The 9,042-nt window shown below is 38.4% G+C and overlaps 1 protein-coding gene across 1 annotated transcript in view; it reads right to left on the reverse strand.

Annotated features, from left to right (window-relative positions):
- eci2 (enoyl-CoA delta isomerase 2) overlaps positions 1-9,042 on the reverse strand; it is a 144,734-nt gene that overhangs the window by 89,933 nt on the left and 45,759 nt on the right. The gene's annotated exons all lie outside the window — the stretch shown is intronic.

The raw sequence follows: 9,042 nt of genomic DNA on the forward strand, positions 1-9,042 counted from the left end.
AACACAAACATATAAACACAAACATATAAACACAAACATATAAACACAAACATATAAATACAAACATATAAACACAAACATAAAAATACAAACATATAAATACAAACATATAAATACAAACATATAAACACAAACATAAACACAAACATAAACACAAACATAAAAATACAAACATATAAATACAAACATATAAACACAAACATATAAACACAAACATATAAATACAAACATATAAACACAAACATATAAACACAAACATATAAACACAAACATATAAATACAAACATATAAACACAAACATATAAACACAAACATATAAACACAAACATATAAATACAAACATATCAATACAAACATATCAATACAAACATATAAATACAAACATATAAACACAAACATATAAACACAAACATATAAATACAAACATATAAACACAAACATAAAAATACAAACATATAAATACAAACATATAAACACAAACATATAAATACAAACATATAAATACAAACATATAAACACAAACATATAAATACAAACAAATAAACACAAACATATACATACAAACATATACATACAAACATATAAATACAAACATATAAATACAAACAAATAAACACAAACATATAAATACAAACATATAAATACAAACATATAAACACAAACATATAAATACAAACAAATAAACACAAACATATAAATACAAACATATAAACACAAACATATAAACACAAACATATAAACACAAACATATAAATACAAACATATAAATACAAACATATAAATACAAACATATAAATACAAACAAATAAATACAAACATATAAATACAAACATATAAACACAAACATAAACACAAACATAAAAATACAAACATATAAATACAAACATATAAACACAAACATATAAACACAAACATATAAACACAAACATATAAATACAAACATATAAACACAAACATATAAACACAAACATATAAATACAAACATATAAACACAAACATATAAACACAAACATATAAATACAAACATATAAACACAAACATATAAATACAAACATATCAATACAAACATATCAATACAAACATATAAATACAAACATATAAACACAAACATATAAACACAAACATATAAATACAAACATATAAACACAAACATAAAAATACAAACATATAAATACAAACATATAAACACAAACATATAAATACAAACATATAAATACAAACATATAAACACAAACATATAAATACAAACAAATAAACACAAACATATACATACAAACATATAAATACAAACAAATAAACACAAACATATAAATACAAACATATAAATACAAACATATAAACACAAACATATAAATACAAACAAATAAACACAAACATATAAATACAAACATATAAACACAAACATATAAATACAAACATATCAATACAAACATATAAATACAAACATATAAATACAAACATATAAATACAATTTATTCAGTTTGAATCGGAACAGAAGTGAAAGCAGCTGTAAACTTTATTACTGTCAGAATATTAAAACACACAGAATAACAAACCAGCAGCCTTGACACACACACACACACACACACATACACACACAGGCCAGGGTCACACTGTGAGTTCTCAGTCCTGTTGAGTCTTGAGTCGCTGTGGAGGACAGAACGGGGCCGGAGGATATCACTGTCACTGATAGTAAGAGAGAGTGTGTGTGTGTGTGTGTGTGTGTGTGTGTGTGTGTGTTTGCCTCTCAGACCTTGACAGCTGTGACTCTTTGGCATCATTTTTCCGTCGGGTCCTTAAAGTTACATTTTCTGCGGTTTTTGTTTCATGAAATGAAGAAACCCATTTTCTCTCTAAGAGATTCTTTTCTTCTGACATTTCTGCTGCTCAGTCGTTCTTAGATTCACTCTGTGGAGCTCAAAGCATCCAACATGATGTAGGACAAACTCCACAGCACTGAGTCTTTCACAACCCGCCTCGCTGCGGTACATACATTATACACACATCCATATGCATATATATATATATATATATATATATATATATATATATATATATATATATATATATGCATTACTTACTGATATCTGATGTTTGGCTGGGAGAACGAGGTCAGGTACAGATGGAAGACTTGGCTGGAGAGATGATTTAAGCAGCACAGGGAGGCCGGGAGGAGAAGCAGTAAATATGCAGATATGACAGACGGAATCCCTCCGGACTGCAGGAGAGGAAACACGGAGGACTGGACAGGAACCAGCTGATCCAGTGTGTAACCTGCATGTTAGGAGACAAAGAGCACGGGACAACACCGACAACCATCTCCTGCTCCTTCAAGAAGGACGCTGAAGCATCAACGTCAGCACAAATATGAAAAAGTGAATGTAGATATGCGACATGATTACTATTATTAGAAACGATGAGGGCATTAAGATCTAAAGGGTTCATCCCCTGGAGATCATGATGATCAACAGTCGTTCTAATCGGCAGAAACTAAATGAAAGCATCAATGAACGTTTTCTACGGAGCCTCCGACATTCTTTTGAATTATTCATGATTTGAGCAACAACAAAATATTTTGTGTGAATTAAAAAAAATGACTATTGTCATTGCATAACACCGAGCATTATAATCATTTCTGCAAAGTGTGAACAAGATACAAATTCATGATCTTTTGCACAGAACACCAGCCTGTGGGCTGAATACGTCGTGACGGAGGAGCTCCATCTAAGACTCCTCCTCCTCCTGAAGCTCCGCCTCCTGCTGCTCCCTCCCTCCCTGTGAATCAGACCGAACCACTCCGACCCTCTGATGACGAGCTCCGTCCTTCCCCTCCGACCTGTGAGCACACGGCTGTGGGTATATCCGTCTCTCCGCCTGTTTGCCTGTCATGACGGTGACTAATTGAACCTTTCAGCGGTGAGCTCGCCGAGAGGTAATTAGCCAATTAGGACCTTATTATCCCCCATGATGCCTCGCCAGAGGAAAGTTTCCCCGTCTGGCTCTGCAGAGAGCAGAGAGGATGTTTCCGTGGACGAATCTCTCTGAAAAATAGAATGCACACTATTCCCGATCAGGCCGCACGTTTTGATGTATTTTTCTCGCCGCTGTTTGCAACGCTGTGTGAGGAGAAGCGCGCCAAACTTTTGGATAAATCTGATTATTAAGCCCGATGGATAATATACAGTGTGCTGCGCCACACTGAACCATGTGTTTGAGGAGGCGATGTGGACGATGACAGTCAGTCAGGAGGCTGATGGGAAACAAATGGTCACACAGACTTCACACAGGTTCTGTCTCATGAAACAGCTGAATAAGTGAAACAATGAGAAGAATCTGTCCTGTAGTGTTTGCTTGGCTGTAAATCAGACGGGGAAACTGTATTAACTGTAGAAGAGCAAGAACATCAGAGAGTTTAAGTTCAAGTTCAGGTTTCAGGGCTGCCAGTGTGCCGGGACACCATTCTGAAGGCTTGCACTTGTCTTGGAACAAGTAGTGTAGAAGTACTTCCAGATAGTTTATATTGTGTACCAAGTACTTCCAGATAGTTTCTATTGCGTACCAAGTACTTCTAGATAGTTTCTATTGTTTACCAAGTACTTCCAGATAGTTTATATTGTGAACCAAGTACTTCCAGATAGTTTCTATTGCGTACCAAGTACTTCTAGATAGTTTCTATTGTGTACCAAGTACTTCTAGATAGTTTATATTGTGAACCAAGTACTTCCAGATAGTTTCTATTGCGTACCAAGTACTTCTAGATAGTTTCTATTGTGTACCAAGTACTTCTAGATAGTTTATATTGTGAACCAAGTACCTCCAGATAGTTTCTATTGTGTACCAAGTACTTCCAGATAGTTTCTATTGTGTACCAAGTACTCCTAGATAGTTTCTATTGTGTACCAAGTACTTCCAGATCGTTTCTATTGTGTACCAAGTACTTCCAGATCGTTTCTATTGTGTACCAAGTACTTCCAGATAGTTTCTATTGTGTACCAAGTACTCCTAGATAGTTTCTATTGTGTACCAAGTACTTCCAGATAGTTTCTATTGTGTACCAAGTACTTCCAGATAGTTTATATTGTGTACCAAGTACTCCTAGATAGTTTCTATTGTGTACCAAGTACTTCCAGATAGTTTCTATTGTGTACCAAGTACTTCCAGATAGTTTATATTGTGTACCAAGTACTTCCAGATAGTTTATATTGTGTACCAAGTACTCCTAGATAGTTTCTATTGTGTACCAAGTACTTCCAGATAGTTTCTATTGTGTACCAAGTACTTCCAGATAGTTTCTATTGTGTACCAAGTACTTCCAGATAGTTTCTATTGTGTACCAAGTACTCCTAGATAGTTTCTATTGTGTACCAAGTACTTCCAGATAGTTTCTACTGTGTACCAAGTACTTCCAGATAGTTTATATTGTGTACCAAGTACTCCTAGATAGTTTCTATTGTGTACCAGGTACTAGCAGCAGTAGCTGACTGACTGACTGGTAAATTGTTAGTGGAGAAGGTCCCATCAGAGGATCTCACTGGCTTACTGATTGGTCGTCGGGCTGGTTCTCTGGTTCTCTGCTTGTGTTGCTGAATCCGTCTGTAAGCTATGAAGTAAAGCCTGCAGGAGATACGGACTCACAGCAGAAGCCTCATTAACGTCTCTGCAGAGCATTACACAATGTGTTTCCCATGAAAGACAAGAACTCGTGAGATGTTGGGAGACCTCCTCAAGGCCAAACCCACAGACCGCAGATATAATGCTGCCGCCCTCTCTGGCTCTCTGAGCTTCTGAAGGAAAGTCGGCTAAACCCAGTTTACATTCAGTGTGAAGACGAAAGCTTCAGAGACCTGTTCTTACGATCTGCTGACTCACCACGGTCACAAGGTGCACCTCACCTTTTCAACCCGTCGCAGACTTCTTCTCTGTTGGACGTCCTGGTTCTCCACTTTCACTTTTAGCAGAGGAGGAACGTACCCGAGTAGTTTAGAGAACTGGTGTGTGTTGTTTGTATGATCCACTCTCAGACAGGAACTAAAGTCCACTCTTTGCTTCTCGGGTAGTTTTTCTTCTCGTGAAACAACACTCGTGACTCTGTGCAACTCCATGAAGTCTCGATGCCACAGTGAGGTTGTCAGGTTCAGGGACCAAAGGCTAAAAACAAAACCTGGTTTCACTTTCGGCGTCGTCCTCTGAAGACGGAGACACTGGAGAGACGACAAATCGTCAAACACCGATGTTTGTTCAGTCGCTCTGAGATTCAAACTCTGACGCTCTACGTTCCCCTCTAGGTTCACTTCTGTGAGTCCTTTCAAAGCTCAAAGTTTGAAGTCAACTTGTCGACTAAGGATTCACGTCACCACTGAGAACGACTCTCCCGACGAAAGACTTACGTCACCGTCCACACGAACAGCAGTCGTGTGTTGGTGTAACCCATCCAGCTGTTGTTGTTGACGATCCATTGCTCTCGTGATTTTAATCCCGTCCAAGTTGTCCGTGTCTGTAATTTGTCAAGAACAACTTCCGTGTTAAATTACCCAGAATGCTTTCTTCAGCAGATCGCTCCGTCCATCTGCTGCTGAATCCTGTGAGGCTCCTCAGGACGTGTCTCACCCAACAGGAAGCTCTTAAAGACTCCTAACACAAAGATCATTTATTTATTTAATAATGTATCCATGTTGCTCGTGTGTGTGTGTGTGTGTGTTTGCATGTGACCTCAAAGATGAAGTACCCGTAAAATACGTGTGTTCGCTTCACATGTATCACGTCCTTGTATGACATAAGAACATCAGACATGTTCATGACAGGACGGAGTCTCCCCCAAAAACCAGACCAGAGACAACCCAAACCACACACACACTTTCCTCCCCTTCATTCTCAAAATGAATGTAACTTTGTCCATGTTTTTTCCTCCATTACCTCATCAATTTAAATCAACGTCTGCTCACGAGATACCACAAACACACACACACACACACACAATGTTTTGCTGGGTTTCCTTATTCGTCCTGGTCGAAGCCACAACACGCTACACATCTGGACATGACGGGGACATGTCGTGCTCATTGTCAGGTTTATATTTGTATCTTGGTTTGTACTAGAACATGTTTCCACGCTTTAATGGTCAGACAGTTTGAACTGTTTGAAAAGCTCCGGTTTCCATTCTCTGTAAGTCCCCTCCAGAAAAATACCAGTCTGCTTTCATTGGTTTGCAAGTAAAATGGTTGGTGCACCTTAAACGTGTTGTTTCTGTGTTAGCGTGTTGTTCTTGTGTTAGCGTGTTGTTTCTATGTTAGCGTGTTGTTCTTGTGTTAGCGTGTTGTTTCTATGTTAGCGTGTTGTGCTTGTGTTAGCATGTTGTTTCTATGTTAGCGTGTTGTGCTTGTGTTAGCGTGTTGTTTCTATGTTAGCGTGTTGTTCTTGTGTTAGCGTGTTGTTTCTATGTTAGCGTGTTGTGCTTGTGTTAGCGTGTTGTTTCTATGTTAGCGTGTTGTTCTTGTGTTAGCGTGTTGTTTCTATGTTAGTGTGTTGTTGTTGTGTTAGCGTGTTGTTTCTATGTTAGCGTGTTGTTGTTGTGTTAGCGTGTTGTTTCTATGTTAGCGTGTTGTTGTTGTGTTAGCGTGTTGTTTCTATGTTAGCGTGTTCTTGTGTTAGCGTGTTGTTGTTGTGTTAGTGTGTTGTTTCTATGTTAGTGTGTTGTTGTTGTGTTAGGGTGTTGTTTCTATGTTAGCGTGTTGTTGTTGTGTTAGCGTGTTGTTTCTATGTTAGCGTGTTGTTGTTGTGTTAGCGTGTTGTTTCTATGTTAGTGTGTTGTTGTTGTGTTAGTGTGTTGTTTCTATGTTAGTGTGTTGTTGTTGTGTTAGCGTGTTGTTTCTATGTTAGCGTGTTCTTGTGTTAGCGTGTTGTTGTTGTGTTAGCATGTTGTTTCTATGTTAGCGTGTTCTTGTGTTACCGTGCTGTTGTTGTGTTAGTGTGTTGTTTCTATGTTAGCGTGTTGTTGTTGTGTTAGCGTGTTGTTTCTATGTTAGCGTGTTCTTGTGTTAGCGTGTTGTTGCTTGCGTGTTGTTCTTGTGTTAGCGTGTTGTTTCCATGTTAGCATGTTGTTCTTGTGTTAGCGTGTTGTTTCCATGTTAGCGTGTTGTTCTGGAGCGAGTTCATGTGTCTCTATACTTAGCCACGCTGTTGGCCGGTTGGGTGTGTGTTCGTTTTCCAGCAGTAGTTGATCGTGAATGTTTCATGTTAACATGCGCTCAGGCTTCATAATAATTACTCTCATAAGACAGCAGTTCATCTTCACTCCCACAGAAACAACACTGACAAAGTTCCTTCAATGTGACTCAGACCAACTCAAGTAAAATGTCAAACCTAAGAGCTCTGCGTCATTTAAAGGTGATCAATTATCCTTCACACCTGGAGGCTCTCACGATGTTCGTTGTAATGTGTGCTTGTGTCTGCAGCAGCTCAGCCTGAACACTCAGGTGAGTTAAAGCGTTGCAGCGAGTGGAAGCCGCTGGGCTCCGGCTGACCTTTTCACCTCTCGCCTCGTGCACCGCGGCTTTAATAGCGGCTGCATTCTTGTGCTCGTTGTGAGGAAATGAGTTCCTGCTGCGCCTCCTCCTCGCTGGCTGGAGTCGCTCCAGCCGCCTCGTCCTCGACCCCGACGGCTCGTCCTCCGAAGCTGGAAAAGCTCAGCGTCGGTTTTTGCAATCACATTTTTGTAATATGCGTTTAACAAGGCCGGGTTTATGTGCTTATGAATGTCAACATGACCCGCAGCCAGAAGCCTGCGTGGCTTCACTGCTTTTACAAATCGTTGCACAACTCCACTTAATGCCTCACAATAACCTTATGAAGCAATTATTCCCTCCTCGGCTGCTGTCAGGCTGTGAACGTAGAGAAAGACTCTTTAATGGAGACTTAAGGACCAGTCACGGATTGTTTTATACTAAAGCAGAAAAGAGACAAAAGACACATGTACTTTGTGTACATCCTTTAAACTTTAATGGTGAAGCAGAAAACAAAACAATATCGTAAAATAAATTAGATGAGAAAAATGCCACAAGCACATTTGATTTGTACAACAAAGCAATGCAACATACTGGATTTCCATATGTACAGAATAAAAAATAAACTTTTTATTCTTTGTCCACTTGGTTCAGTGTCAGTATTTTTTGTCTCGATAAAAAGAACAATATCTGAAGAAATACAACTTATTTTATTCTTTTCTTTTTTTCAACCTTTTCGAGGCTTTTTTTGTTTTTCTGACGTTTTGCGTTCATGTTCAAACAGGACGGACTAAGAGTTTGTCCCAAAAGAGTCCAGAAGAGGCTCCGCCCTCTTCTCAAATGATGACAACAAACAGAGAAAATAAAAACACGAGTGACATCATCAAAAAGGGACCAATACTCTCGATAAACTTTTGGTGAACAAGTCGACAATACTGATAGAAACACGACACGGAAACACTCACAAAGGTTTGTTTTCTCCCAAAAACAGAACAAGGCGATCGTGGATTGTCTTTTTAAGAGTAAAGCATTGTGGGAAATGGAGTTCTTGATGTGCAGGGAGAGGAAAGATATGAAAAAAACACCTAAACTAAAAGAGTCAGAAAACTAAAGCATAAATAAAACTTCATAATCCGTCTTCATGGAAACTCTTTTTACACACGCCAGAGAAACACAGCGGACAGAAAGCCGGTTGTGACTTTTCTTTTCTTCAGTTTTCTCTCACAAACATTTGAACGAACTCGACTCTTTGGTGTTCTAAAGCAAACTGAAGACTAAGAACCTCCAGAACACAAACCGCCTCAAAGTTTAGCTGTGAGCGGACCAAATCACTTATTATGGATCTCTCCAATAATTCATAAATCCAGATAAACTGCGTGTTTTTAAGGGATTTGTTCACATGTTCACTTAAATCACTGAGCGATTAGCTTCAGTTTGATCAATTAAAGGTGGAAATGGTGATAATAGTTATATTAAGCTTCATTAATATGTAGATTACGGTCGTTTTAATCTCCGTCTTCATGTCATTCCTGAAGCCGTGGTG

Source organism: Melanostigma gelatinosum (genome assembly GCF_949748355.1).
Source record: "Melanostigma gelatinosum genome assembly, chromosome: 20".
NCBI classification, from domain to species: Eukaryota; Metazoa; Chordata; class Actinopteri; order Perciformes; family Zoarcidae; genus Melanostigma; species Melanostigma gelatinosum.